This window comes from Larus michahellis, chromosome 1 (assembly GCF_964199755.1).
Source record: "Larus michahellis chromosome 1, bLarMic1.1, whole genome shotgun sequence".
NCBI lineage: Eukaryota > Metazoa > Chordata > Aves > Charadriiformes > Laridae > Larus > Larus michahellis.
Window position 1 is genome coordinate 99,126,217 of NC_133896.1, and position 14,685 is coordinate 99,140,901.

Genomic DNA, 14,685 nt, shown 5'->3' on the forward strand with positions numbered 1-14,685 from the left:
GGGGAAATAGACTTGGGGTTTTCCCCTTCTGAGAGATTAAAGTTTTATGAGTTAACCTAAAGGACTGCCAGACTTCTAAAGTGACAACACATTACGAAAAAATTTCCTATGCGTTTTGCAAATTTGAAGTCAGCCACATTTCACATCTGACATCAGGGTTTTTAATATCAGCTCTAATGAAATATAATTCTCCAATGACATAGCTGTGAAGTACAGCATTTTCATTTCACTAGCTGGCAGAGAGGTTTTGGCCTTACTATTATTATTATTTCTTACGTAAAGCCAAAAGTGTTCTAAGCCCTGCATGGACACATCTGAAGACAAGGCCTTCTCCTTGTATCTGCTGTAAACACTGAGACCACAGGGTATTCAGCCTAATAGAACAGGTCAGATGCATTTTCACACAACTGCTACGGCCAAGTTGTATGTTAGGACACAAGAATATGAATACAGCCTAAGGAATAGCTTGCCTTCATCTTTGCTACAGTTTCAATTTCACTAAATCTCTTCGGGTGGGATTGGATAGTTTCTGGTTTGGGAGAATGTCCCTGTTTGTTTTTTGTTTTGTTTTGTTTTTTAAAAAAAAAACAAAACACCTCCAGTCAATGAAGAAATTCCAGCCATCATCAAAACCCTGAGGGGAGCAGGAGGCAAAATGAGGATTAAAAATGATAGTGTTTTTAAGTCTGCTTCTTGTTGAGGTCACATTTCTTCTGACGTATGAGAGAGTGGTATATTTATTTTAAAAGTACAGGTACATGCACAGCTCATGACAGTTTAACCGCATACCAATAAAAATCAAAAAATTCCCATTTGCAAATGACTGAACTAGGTACATAACTAGAAGAACTGTTCCTTCCCCAAACTCCAACAATCCAAGAAGGAGGGATCAGAGAAAAAGACAAATTTCTCCTTCCCTGAGGCCTGCACCTCCTTAACTGGGATGAAATCAAAGCACGTCAGACAGCAGTCAGAAGGGGAGCCTTGCCTACTCAGAAGCCCCAGAGTAGCTAGTAGGAGCACCTGACATGGGTATTTTTTTCTGAATTTGTTATCGGGATGAGCAACAACAGCAGCAGTGTTGTATTCACCCCTTCACCTACGCATCCTGCTGAATGCACACGTTTCTTCAGGATTCTGACAGTGTTACTTTGGGGAAAAAAAATGTGCCTCAACTTGGCCATTCCAAGATACTTAAAAGCTTTGGGAACTGCACGTTGTGCTCTGGGCCTGAGCAAGAACCCTGTTGTTCTCACCCAGTGCTCAGGGATCCTGACTCCTCCGCACACAGATCCATTCCCAGTTTAAGAGGGCATTTAAAAGGGGTATCTCATGGCACAGTACAGTGACAAACTGTTAGGGTTTGAGGAACCCGCAACAATTTATTGTCATTTAGACAACTACTCTATCACCCGATGACTCCTCCCTATCCAGGAAAGGCAATCAGGGAAAAATCAAGGGAATCCGAGAGTTGAAATATAAACAGATTAAATAGAATAAGACTAGATGATTAACATTAATAAATGTTATTAATATATTAAATATATATTAATATATTAAAAACTAAAGAACTAATATTGATACCAACACCAATATAAAATATACAAGGATTATACTCAGACAATTATATCAGTAGGAAGCTGGGCACATACCACAGCTGGCTGTAAAGTAAATATTTTCACAAATTCAGACACTAGACTCTTCTAAAAGTGCAGTTTTCCCAAGCATTAAAAGAGAAGTTAGTCCTGTGTTGCTCAAACGGGGACACGAATCTAGGCCTGACCTGACAAAACACACACACAAAGAAGAAAAGGATAAGGGATCCTAACAAGTACAAAGGGAAAGCCACTGCTGCTAATTTACATGCGACATCTCCAAGTGGTGATCATGAGTGGAACGCAGCACGGCACAGCATCTCCGCCATGGGGCTGATGCATACACACTCAGCTTGGGTCGGAGAAAGAATAAGAACCAGCATTTAGCACTTTAAATTGAGAGGTGGAGAGAAAAACCTCCAAAAAACCACAAGGCACAGATGTCTGGCCAGAGTTAACATCAAGGTTCATTTGTGGGGGGTAGGCCTCCTGTATAACTCCTGTGGTAACACCTTAATTGTATTCATAAAAGTAAAAGTAGCAGCTCTATTTGAGGCTACAGCAGAAGCTGAAATGAAACCATGTTTAGTTTTTCTAGTTTGGGTGGCAGGTGAGTAGGGGAAGAGTCTGCATAATACATTACGGTGCAGCTTGCGGTGGTGGTGGTTGTCTCTCTTGGTGCCGCAGTTCATTTCCAAAAAGATAGCTGTGCAGGATGAAGTAAGTGTTATCCTTCAGTTTCTCTAGACTGCTGACAAACATTAGACTGGTCTCCAACACTGATGGAATACAGAAGAGAAAATACAGTGCATGACCTTCCAAAAACGGGCAAAAACTTTGGGTGTCTCTGGAGGATGCTCTGGGAAGAGGTGGAGGATGAATGGGGTCTGGCAGTCTTTTCCAGCTCCATGCAACCACGCGTAACAGAGATCTCCCCACCTCTAAGGGACTGTCTGAAGCTTGCAGGAGGAGACAGCACAGTAGGGGAAAAACTGGCATGCATGTCTGTTCTCCACAGACCCAAGAGATCATGGTTAGTACTCATTAACATGCTTGCTGGAGGCTTTGCCTCAGAAAGGAGAGAATCAAAACCATGTAAGGATGGTGGGGTTTGGCCCTTCGTAAACGCTGGGGTTTATAATGGAGAACAGAATGTCACTGGATGCCTGTTACAGACACTCATGGTGTGCTCTTCACAATGTCATGTAATGATGCTTTGTACGGAGACTTCATACAGTAGTTCCTTAATTTAAGTAACTGCATTTTCTACTAGTGGGAAACGGTCTGCATTTACCATACCCAATAAGCTATTGTCCCACCAATCTTATTTCCATAATTGTTTACCAACATTTGTTTTAAGGCACTGCCCTTTCTTAAGAGCCCTCTTGCCTCTGTTAGAGGACAACATAAGCCTGAAACTAACAAAATATTATTCCCCAAAGACAACATACCTTTCATCAGGCACTGAAGCAATAAATGGCTTAGGAAGGGGAAAAACTAGTTAACTAGTTGCTAAAACTATCTACAGCCCCTGCCTGTGAACTTAAAAAATGCTATTTCTCACATGGCTTTAGAGTCTTAATATGCAAAGTTATACTACAACGGTATTAAAAGTTTTACATCTTCCACCCACACAAATTGAGCAGTCCCCTCCTATTCCTCCACAGCTTCCAGCCTCAAATATCCTGGCATAAAATGATCAGACAAAATAGGTGACTTATGTTTTTATTGGTTCCTCCAGACTATGACGACATTTCCTAAAACACCAAGCCAGGAAACTATTAATGTTCTGAAAAAGTGGAAAGGGTCAGGCTATTTCAAAGGGCATGTGTTTGCTAAGAAGCCTTTGTTATAGACGTATAGGCCACTTAAGATTCGATTAATAATAACAGAAGTATTTAGCATTCACGTAACATTTCTTGCTTTAAGGTATATTATGAACATATTTGTAACACTTCTGTGTTAAGACAGAATTACCCCTCTTCACCTTTTTGAGAATTAAAATAAGAAGGTTAATCAGCTTGCCCAAGATTTTGTAAAGTAGTATATCCATTCCAAGATGAGAATTCCCTGCAGATCTGTATGTGCTCCCAGTTCCCAGGCTGTTTTTGGAGGGGAAAGTGGCAATGGTCTCAATTTATCAACATTAAAAAAAGGAAGACCAAGAAGATCTTCTAGGTTTATCTCAGCTGCATTGGCCTGCACTTGACAGCACAGGTCAGGTCAGGCATTTGCAGGTGGGGTCAGAGATTCTTTAAAAAAAGTGCTGTGTGTTTTATATACAAGCACTAAACCAAACCACTTGGTATTATAACAGGAGCATAGCACACCGCATGCAGGACAGAAAGAGGGATCATACGTAGGCTCCACAAAACCTTCTAATTTTCTAGGGCGTGCTACTTGTATATACCTCTTTGTTTTGGCTCCTTTGTCAGTAGGTCTGGGAATTATCAAGGTGGACACAAAGGACTTGCATAAAAGTAAGCGTGCTCCAAAGGCACCACCACTTCATTCATGGCCAGATTAATTTCACCCACAAAACTCAGTTCTGATCCTGACTGCACTAGAGTATGCACGAAGGTCAGTTCCCTAATGCTGGGGTGCAAAGCAGATTTAAACCCAGCCTGCCTACAGCATTAACAGTATGATGTATTTTGCACAGAAGAGAGTGCTGAGGCATCCTAAAAGAAGTACAAGTCAGTCTGCTCTTACTGACTAAGAGCCTCACTCATCTGTCATGTCTCAAACAACCATGATCCAGTTACACCACAAACGCTGCAGGTAAAAATCCCACTATTGCACAGTGCCATCTCCTGGGGAAGCAAGACTGGAAAAAAAACCCTCAATGCCTCCCTTTTCTCTTGCAGCATCCAACATTTTAGCATCGTCTCCTGTGCGCTAGCAGGCCAGGCGTTACCTCTGTTCTCAGAAGGCAGGCCATGAATTCACAGAAAGAAGAGCAGATTGTTTACAGCTTTCACCATGAAACGTGAGATTCAGCAGCCCGCTCTTAAAAGAGGCGGTATCTGCATAGGCAAGTGCCACGCAAACCCACTGGATTAAGTTCACTCTGGGTTGCTGGCTAATCACAAATTAGCAATCAGGGCTTCCTTTCAACATCCAAACAGGAAATGGGAGTGGAGGAAGTGAAAGTTTAATAATTTCTTGCATGTTAACAAGTTACATGAGCCACTCCAATAAAAAAGTTTTGCTAAGTGAACTAGTGAACCAAGTGAACCAAGTGACTACCTAGTGAACCAACTAAGTGAACCAAGCATTTGTCTTTAAAACCAAGCTGCGCATCTTGGAAAGAAAACGCTGATGCAAATATTTCATTTGGCACAGCTTCATTTCCAGGGTAAGAGGACATCAAGCTATGGAATAAATTTCAGGATCCTACCTTACTGTAATCACAAATCTTGAGATTACAATCCCCAAATCAAACCAGAGGTGGTAAATCTGGCCTCTCTCTTGAAACATTCATTAAAAAAAAACCAAACCAGTATTAGAAGGGTAACTTTTTAGTTACCACAAACTGTTAAATCCATAATGGTCCCTGGCAGAGGAGCAAGAAAACCAGACATAATGTATTAGCTCAATTTCTTTCCACTGTCTTTTAGGGCTACTATCCACATTGGCTCTGTATATCCCTCAATATCTGCCTGGCCACAAAGCAGAGGGGCAGGAGGGCTGGGGAACAAAGTTCCTGTGGGACAATGACAACCCTGAAAGGCCCAAAGAACTCACAGCTCTCCATGCCACGAGGAACGTCTGTCTCCATCTTCAGACCCACCACATTACAGCCCCTGGCAAAAGTGAAAAGCCTAGCCCATTACACACTCCTAACTCGGTGCTATCTTCACTGCAGGAGGAAGAAAAAAAAAAAAAAGCTTTCTGAACTGTTGAGTAACTCTCAAGAGTTCAAGACAGATGAAAGGCCAGTCTCTTGGTTGCCTGGAGATACTAAAACAGATTAGGGACAAAACTAAGATGACTTACATGGGTGGATGCAGACTGGTGTTTTGAGGGAACAAAACTGCCCTGGGACTACAAGGTAGAACTCCTTGCTTTTTATGGATGTGCCCAGCAAAAAAAGAAAAAATCTCTTCAAGAAGCTGTAGGACTCAGCAGTACAGAAAGAGATGATTTAAGTGGGCTGCATGGAAAACAGAACAAAGGCAAAGGAATTTGGAAAAAAACCCTGCTGTCAGTATATCCACTGCACAATCACATTATCTCCCAAGGATGCAAACAAGAATAGACATGTAACATAGACAGTTACCATGGCCGACAATAAACTGGCTGGAGTAAATAAGGAGCTAAAACTGCATAAATAAGGAGCTCAAAATAAGGAGCTCAAAGGTGCATGCTCTGCATTATGGAATGTGAAGGTAGGTTTTTTCCCTAGTTTCAGCAATAAAGACACAGGCAATCCTAGTTCCAATGCCCCATTTACCATAAAGTGCTGTCTGCCATAAGCAACTTCAGTGTACCTATCATGCTATACACATGGCTGGAAACGCAGACCTTACTGCAGACTCTTGTATTATTGCTCTGAGCAACAAAAAAAGGGGAGAAAATCTGTTTTACTTGTGAACTTCCATCCTGGATCCTCCAGGGTCAGATTGTTTTCACAGTAGGCATTCTCTGTTTCCAAGGCGATGGAAGGCCAATCAGATATTTAATCAGCCTGGGTGTCAGACCACCCATTAGCAAAAACTCTTCAGAATAGGAGTTTTGAAAGCTAAAAAACAATGACTGTGTAAGACTGCTGGGTTTGGTGTTTTTTTCTGTTTGTTTGTTTTTTAAGACTTAATCATAGGTAGGTACTACCTCTTTCACTGGAAACACTGATACTCTTTCCAAAAGACTCATATTGCTACCTTGCACTCCAAGACTCACGGTATCAACTGCGCCCAAGCATTTACTTCTGTGGAGTCACTCACTACCTCATTTACTTCTCTCTTAGGATGCTTGTATCCAGGGCAGCAATGCCACTTCCTACTACATGAGAAAGATCATGAGGACTTTGTGGGACTGCCACCTGCTCCGTTCCCAAAATGATGGCATCTGCCAGAACATTCAGGTTTCCAGCCTGATGCTCCAGCAGGTTAGTTCATCTTCACTTAACTTCTATAGTACTAAATGCTTTTCCTTAAACCAGAGATTTCCAATTTTCCTTCTTTCTCCTCCCAATGAGCAAGGTGAGAGTTTCCAGACAAGGTTATTTTGGTAAGGAGTGCCGAAGAGCTTGTACCTGTTTAGCAGCTATGGCTGTATCAACAATCCATTGCCAAAAAATGGAGAAGGAATGTGCTTGATAATTCTTAGTGAGAGACAAATTATGATCCATGTTCTCCTTGCCCTACATTCACACAACATTCAATCTCACACGTTCCATTCGCTTAAGTGTCGAAACGAAGATGTAGTTGTGACCAGTTCCTCTGGACCAGACACCAGGTAGCTGTTAAATAATATAGAGAATGATTTCACCATGAGATGCTTGTACTGGATCTTGCCCAAAAACTTTTTATATATTGCATATATTACTGTTTTGCTGCAATTGCTGTCTCAAAGCAAAGCAAGAACTTATATGCATGAGATCATCCAGATGAGGAGACTGTATATTTGCAGAAGTGTGGTAATACTTGACAAAACAGATCATCTTTTTCACTCCGTCTTCCAAAATAAAGATTTTCTTGGACGATGAACTCAGGGGTTCCCAGAGTTTTGTCCATGGAGGGCAAATTAATGGGTGGGACATCGGGCTAGGGGCTGCGTAACAAAAATCAATCTGCATGACAGTGCAAACCAGCCACAATTTGAAAGTCCCTCTGAGGGTCATACTTAGCAGCTTTCCAGGTCAGCCTCTGGGAACTCCTGACTCAGATGCTGAATTCTTGTGAGGAATATAACTGATCCGTGTGGGGGGTCTTCTTCTTCAAAGACACATTTCGGGAGGTGTTTTTTTTTTTTTTTTTTTTTTTTGTTTTGTTTTGTTTTTATGATGACTACTGGTCTCTGTGCTAAGCAAAAGACTGACAAGGCAAGAGCAGACATGCTAACCTTTCGAATTTATAATGTACTTGTGAACGCTTATAAGCTCAAAACAAGTGATAGCCAATATTTATTGAGAAGGCCTCCAGCTCTAGAAGCAGCTCACGTTATATTCGGGTGGTGGTGGAAGGGTGGGGGCTCCTACTGCTTAAATCTTCAGTAGACTTTTAAAGTTTGTTTTCATAATCTGAAGGCTTGGGAAGGTAATGGCAACTTTTAGTATTCTCTAGAATACCACTCTCATTGTGGTCTTGTTGAGTTATTTGCACGATGTGGCTTCTCTGTGCCTCAAACATACAGAAAGAGGAAATACATCTGCCTTGCATTATCTCTGCAAGCGAGAGAGAGCCTACAGAGGGAAAAGTAACTGCTATGGAGATATACTGCCCTAAAGGATATCAGCCTCCATTCACATCTCTTCAAGTGGAGGTGACAACTGTAAACTGCATCTGAGATTTGAGCACACAACTGTGCCAGTCAAATGACAATGCAATCATGGAAAAGTAAGATAAAGAAGATTTTAGGCTTACAGGCACTCTCCTGCGCTTACACTTTCTGTGCATATTTTCAATGGTCTCTCATTCTCAGTTGCACACAGATTCACAAAAAAAAAAAAAAAAAAAAAGAGATGTGAGAAACTTGTTCTCCAGTTTGAAGGGTTGGCAGGAAGGCTCACTCAGCTGGTAAGCCAGTGTTTGCTATTAACAAGGCTGCAGCCTACCTAACTTCAGGCAAGTTAATGGAGAACATCTACTTTAGTCTTTAGGTACAAGTAGGTGCAACAGAGAATTCCCTTCCAGCAACAGAAACTACTTGAAGAACAAACTGTAAGTCTTTCTCAGGAAACCTTCTGACGTTTAGTTCAGATGTTTTGAGGGGAAAAGCTACCAGTGAAATGAAGAAGCAAACAGATAAAAATCTCTGGAGCGTCCTCTCTGCTCAGAGCTCAGAAGAGCTCTGCTAAGCCGGGGGACCGGGTGTCATCCCCACACTCCCCAAGAAGCAGGGGGACTCCACCAGGGTGCGAGCTCCAGTCCTTGAGCAAAAAATTTATTTTGTCTCTGTTAGTCTGGCAGCCCTGCCAATGAACATCTCAAGTTCTGGGCAGGAAAGCATGTGTTGGGTCATGCACTTCTGTCACGCTGGATCACAGGGTAGTGCCTGTGGTTGGAGGACTGAGTGACAAGAACAGTGCGCTGCTACGGTTGGAGAACCCCTGTTAAAAGGTCTCCTGTCGACAGCAGGTATGGCTGGCTGGCAGAGATCCAGCTTAAGTGGAGCAACCTCCTTTTTGGTCTCCATCCCACATGGCAGGTGTGGCTGGTCAAGAAGTCAAGACTTATGCTGCCCTAAGTATCTGCCCTGCCTCCTTCCCGAGGAGAAGCAGCTGCCTTCTGTTGCAAAATGGGTGCGATGCAGGTTAAGCTGTGGGGGAAAGTGAGGCCAAAGCCTCACGTGATGGTCTTGTGTTCACCGCACGCACTCTGCCAGGTCTGGTCACCAAGTCAGACAACTCTCAGAAAGGTGCCCAGTCCACATGAAATAGAAAGGCCCAAGAAATATCCCTTGCTTTTAGCTGAAGATCAGACAGCGAGGACATACGGCACAGTCGCCCGGCTGCAACAAAGGGTATGCCATGCAGCAGGTTTTCTACATTGCAACCAGCCAAGGAGGCCGCATCTGACATGTGGTCTGTTTAAGAAATACAGTCCTCGGTGTTTTCCGTGTTTTATCTCATTCTGATCACGAGTTAAGCAAGCCAGTCAGCCTATTGTTCTTACCACATGGTAAGTAACTAGCTACATGTAAACAAAACAATTAAGCTTCATAAGGAACTGCTTGCCATTCAACGCTGAACTAAACATTGCATTTTGTTTCAGGAATCCAAATATGGTAAATTACTGACAGTTAACTATGACTACGGGATTATTTGCTGCACAGAAATGTTAAGCGGAACAGGCAGTATATACTGGAAAATTATTTTCCTTCCTCTTCCCCCCATCATTAACCATGAAGACCCTTCTGGTCTCACTACGAGCTGCCTCTTGCTGAGTATCACCTTAGCATAACTAATTCATGATAATGGGCACAATATAGAGATATATAATATGCTGGCACAGCTGGCTTTAAACCCCTCACTCTTCAGTTGTAAAGCCACCGGGCTCCATCACTACCCCTCTAGGAGAACACTTCTGAGTTGTTAACCTCTTCACATATTTGGCATTCAGGAAATTCATTAGGTGATAGCACTGCACACGAATACACACCAATTCATTATTTTCTTATTAGCTGTATTCCTGTTGCATGTAAAAGCCCTCATCAAAATCAGACTGTCAACTTGCTGGACAGAATACGCATGGAGGAAGAAAGAATACCATCCCAAACGTCTACAAGAATAGAAGCCTGTATACTGTAAAGCCAACACACACCCCCAACTAAAAAAAAACAACTTTACCACCGCTATCGTGTGTACATATTTAGCTTTGCAAGCTCTATATTCCTATTTTAAATATTCACAGAATGTAGGAGTCTTGAATATACAGAGTAAGAAAAAAAAATGCAGAAAGAAAACATTAAATCCATTGGAGATAATGGGGCTAGTTAGGGGGTGAGGCGCTAATAAAGGCAAAGCTGAAAGTGCTTCTGTCATAGCACCCACTGGAAAGGCCACTTTTATATTTTAAATGTGCACGTTTTGCTCCTTTGCAAAGATTTAGCAGCTATCCCCAGTTCCAGACCTGCACCGCAGCTCTCTGCTGTGTCTACCACGGTGGGGCAGAAGCAACCACACTGAAGTGGGCCCAAGGCTGAGGGAGGAAAACCAGGAGTAAAGCTGGGACAGGACATAGCAAGGTGGGTGCTGAGCCCTGAAGCAGAGAGATCCCGGCACACCAAGGGGAAGGAGAGAGCCTAGCAGCTTCCAGAATAAGTTCACAAGTTTCACACTGGAAATCTGGGAGTTAAAAACCGCAGTCATGGTGGATCTTTCCATTCCCATTAGTCACCCTCTCCCAACCAACTCTATGACGCGATATCTATGCTTGCGCTGCCCAGAAACATCCCAGCCTCCCATTCCTGATGAAGTTGCTAGATAAATTCTAAGTTTTGAAATACAGCTAGACAAAGGTTATGAAAACAAGCTATGGTCTATTTACTGTAGCACACATGTCTCCATCTCCAGTGAAGGCTGAAAGACACCATTTTGTGCAATAGACTGGCCAGGCCAGCTCTTGGGAGGCTAAAATGGCCTGTTACAGTGGTATTATCCAAATGACATAGAGCTATGGGAAAGCGGGACACAGGCTGTGCCAACGCTCTCTTCAGTATATTAACAGAAGAAGCACAACTTGCACAAAAAACAGAGCCAAATCACTCTAGCTGGGTAATTTTCTAAATCCTGGGTGCCAAAATGGGATGGAAAGGGGAACTAGGACAAAAAGGATAGAAATAGCCTCAAATTTCTTCCTTAGCTTCACCCGCTATTGTAAATATTGCCGGCCACCAGATTATTACCACCTACATGCTATATTCCTTGCAAATATTGTAGGCACACCTTCAAAGCTGCCCATGTACAATGGAGGATCAACAAGCATCCTATACAGGAGGCAACAGAGACAGGAACAGTCAACTGGTTTTGAATCAGGAGAAGCTGACACCAAGTGCTGCTTCTCTGTCCCTCAGGTTTTCACTCTTACCCACTGAAGTGAATCTTTCATCCAGCAGAGACAAAAAGGTCTAGAGTCCCTTTTCAGGACATATCTCAGGGTGGGATATGGTGGGAAGGGATGCAGGCCTGGACTAGGTCTTGGTTGGAGACACCCAGCGACCTGGAGAGTCTGGGACTCATCCTATGGCAAGATCAAGTTAACCCAAAAGAGTCAGAAAGCTGTGAAGGGCTGGACTCCAAAGCCAGAGGTGAGGGGGCTGGAGCTGGGACAAACTATATAAGATAGTAGCTGTCTCCTAGCCTCAGTGAAACTGGTGTCTACAGAAAGGTCCCGTCCCTCTTGCAGACAACACAGGAAAAACAGGTCTTGTCTGCAACTTTCTTATAGTGGTGTGATTGCAGTGTTAGGAATTCTGATTGTGAAGCATTTGAGATTGGGAAGGAAAAGGAAAACTACTTCCAGACCCATGCAGAGACTAGAGAGATGCCAAAGCTCAAGCTTCCATCCAATAGGCACAACTACTTTCAGCAGGTTCTGCTTGTCCTTTGGACAGTTTAGCATCCCTCCTTCCCAAAGCAACATTTCAGAGAAAGCTATTGTAGGAGTGCAAATGTACAGCATTCAGGATGCACTCCAAAATTTGGAAACATCGTACAAGTGTTAGGTTTGCTCTTATTCCTTATTTAAATGTTCAATTTCTCTGCCTCCCCTAACCTCTGCACCCTCTTTCAGTATTTCAATCTTAGCTACATTAACCATATGCTCTACCCTTTTCTGCTTTGCCTTCATTCTCTCTAGTTTTCCTCCTCTTCACTAAAACAGCCCTTCCTTCTGGCACATTACTCGCCCACTAATACAACAAAAGTCATAACACTAGTCTGATTTCACAAGCGTAGCACAGTTGATTTTACTTTTGTATTCCCCACACTTTTCCCTGCATTGACACTGTCCACAAGCCCTTTGGGCCAAGGCCTGCTCAAATTTGAGCTGTGCTTTGCAAAACAGCACCCAGAAGATCTTGTCTGGCCCTGCAGCATACCCTGAACAAAAGGCACTTAACGACACTAGTTGGATAACTTGCTTCTTGCACAGCCACCATGCTACTCCACCTTAGGATTTGAAGTTTTAGGTCAACACGTTAATACTGCATCATCCCCCGGCACAATACCTGATGCAATTTTGTCAAGGTCACTTTGCCAGCAACTTTAAAGGCGGTTGAGGAATTCCATTTCAGATCCAGGCAAGAGGCAAAACCGCTGTATCAGGGAAAACTCTTCCGAGGTACAGAGCAAAAGGCCTCTAAATTCCATCCTTAAAAAAAAAAAAATAAGGCTGAGTGCCGACCCAGCCCTTGCCTCTGCAGCTCAGAGGGCTCGGTAAGCACTTGCATACCATGGTGTTGAGCATGGCAGTAAAACCTGGAGAGATTGTTTAAACAAGCTAGGACCTGGGCATCCTGTTTCTCACGGCACCATCCTCATAACACAGGACTGCTGCCAAACATTACAGTATAAATTTCCCACTGAACCTAAGATGCAGCTGACAAATATCCAAAAAAAGAATAAAAATATTTATATCTTAAAATATGTTGACTGGGTAAACAAGATTGTAGCTGGCTCTCTGTTACGTCCTGCTTACCAATGCACAGGCTGAAGCAGACGTAAATGTTTACAGCAGTCACTGCTGTGCATGGGTAGGTGCCCCTGGGCTGTCCCTCCCACCGTTTTGCCTGGCAGGAGCGGAGCAAGTCCTGGACAGGATGATGGGTGCCCGCTTATGCTTAGAAGAAGGTGATGACCCAGGTGCACTCAGCAGATACCGAGCTTCTCAGCCAGCTGAAGCAAGTCGTTCCCACACTGTATGCCAACGCCATGCACAGCTACAGGTACAACTTTCCACTTCTCTTCACGTCCTAAATGCCAGATGGACCCTGATTGTGGCTACAGTATCGTGCCTTTCACCATCCTTCATAACTGATTTTATGGAGCCAATTTACCCTCTCAGATAAGTATCTAAGACTTAAATAAAACAATCATGACCAAAAATGGTCCGTTAGTGGTTAGACTTGTTGCTTTTAAGTAATCAGTATCAATTCTACACCTCTCCAGCCCTCACTGCAAGCATTTAAAAGTCTATTTGTCCATTCCACTGTCACCGGCTATTTTCCCCTTTATGATATCTGTGTGCTATAATTCACTGAGGCATTACTGTGAAAAACTAATCATCTATTACATTAGTACTCTGTGTCACATTTGGCCAAAACTGGCATTCACATTTAAAGGCATGTGCCTTTAATAACTCAACATTTTAGGAATATATCAGTGGTTTTTTAAGGTACTTTTTAAACTGAAGATATATGACTAAAGATCTCTAAGCCTACGCATATCCCACCTACCTGTACGTGGAATTATATTCTTCAAAACTCTTCAAAATGACAAGTGAAAATCTGTAACCTGCAGAAAGCTTCCAATCTTTGAATCCCACACAGAAAGTAACTTTGATGCTTTAACACTCTGTAGTAAGGGAGAAGACCTGTTCCAAAGCTCCTTCCGAAACAAGCGCTTGCCCTCCTAGTGAAAGCACCTCAGATGCATTTATTCTGCAAATGCCTTCTGATAAAACAGCGCCATTAATAGGAGACAACTTTGAATCTACTGAAAAAGAGACCCAACAGCAAAAATCAATTAAGTGCTTCTAGCTGCCTACACAGTTGTTGTAGTTAACCCTTGTGGTTTTACCATTACTGTGTTTTCCCTTTTCTTTTAATTGGTTTTCTCCCCCTTCCTTACTGCCTGAGAAACATGAACACACACACACACAAGATTTGCCTATCTAGCCATGTGAACACAGCAACAACAGAGGATATGCTTGAAGAATACCTAAACCACCATTAAAAGACCAAAAAAATGGATTCTTTTTTCCCCTCGAGTAGTCACAGCCATTACTTGTAACAGGGATATGCAAAAAACATTAAGGCAGATGTATGAACTTTAAGTTGATGATATGCCGTAGTCCATTACATCTGAGGAAGTGTTGTTACAGGGAATGCTAGTGAGAGCATTTTGATATGGGCCACAGCACTGGCTAACACCAGTTTCATTGCTCAGTGTGGCATATTTTTCCTATTATGTCATGCTTATTGTAGGTATTATAATGATACATAGCTGAAAGCCATCAGTAAAGGCTTTCACAAGGGACCGCTCAAAGAAAGCTGATACAATGATAAAGAGACAGCACTTAATTGCTTTTCCTTATACTCTTTTGTACCTTTTGGTGGCTGTTAAATCGGTATGTTCTGATCAGATCTCCTAACCTCACCTGCCACCTTTATGATACCATTTGTCAGACCAAATTTAGAAACCAGC

General features: G+C 42.7%; 2 protein-coding genes across 5 annotated transcripts in view; one reads left to right on the forward strand and one right to left on the reverse strand.

Annotated features, from left to right (window-relative positions):
• CMSS1 (cms1 ribosomal small subunit homolog) overlaps positions 1–14,685 on the reverse strand; it is a 243,138-nt gene that overhangs the window by 76,023 nt on the left and 152,430 nt on the right. The window lies entirely within an intron of this gene.
• FILIP1L (filamin A interacting protein 1 like) overlaps positions 1–14,685 on the forward strand; it is a 210,032-nt gene that overhangs the window by 45,055 nt on the left and 150,292 nt on the right. For all 4 annotated transcript variants that reach the window (XM_074595485.1, XM_074595503.1, XM_074595493.1 and 1 more), the window contains exon 2: positions 6,565–6,705. The gene's annotated coding sequence lies outside the window, so the exon portion shown is untranslated. The remainder of the gene's footprint in view (positions 1–6,564; positions 6,706–14,685) is intronic.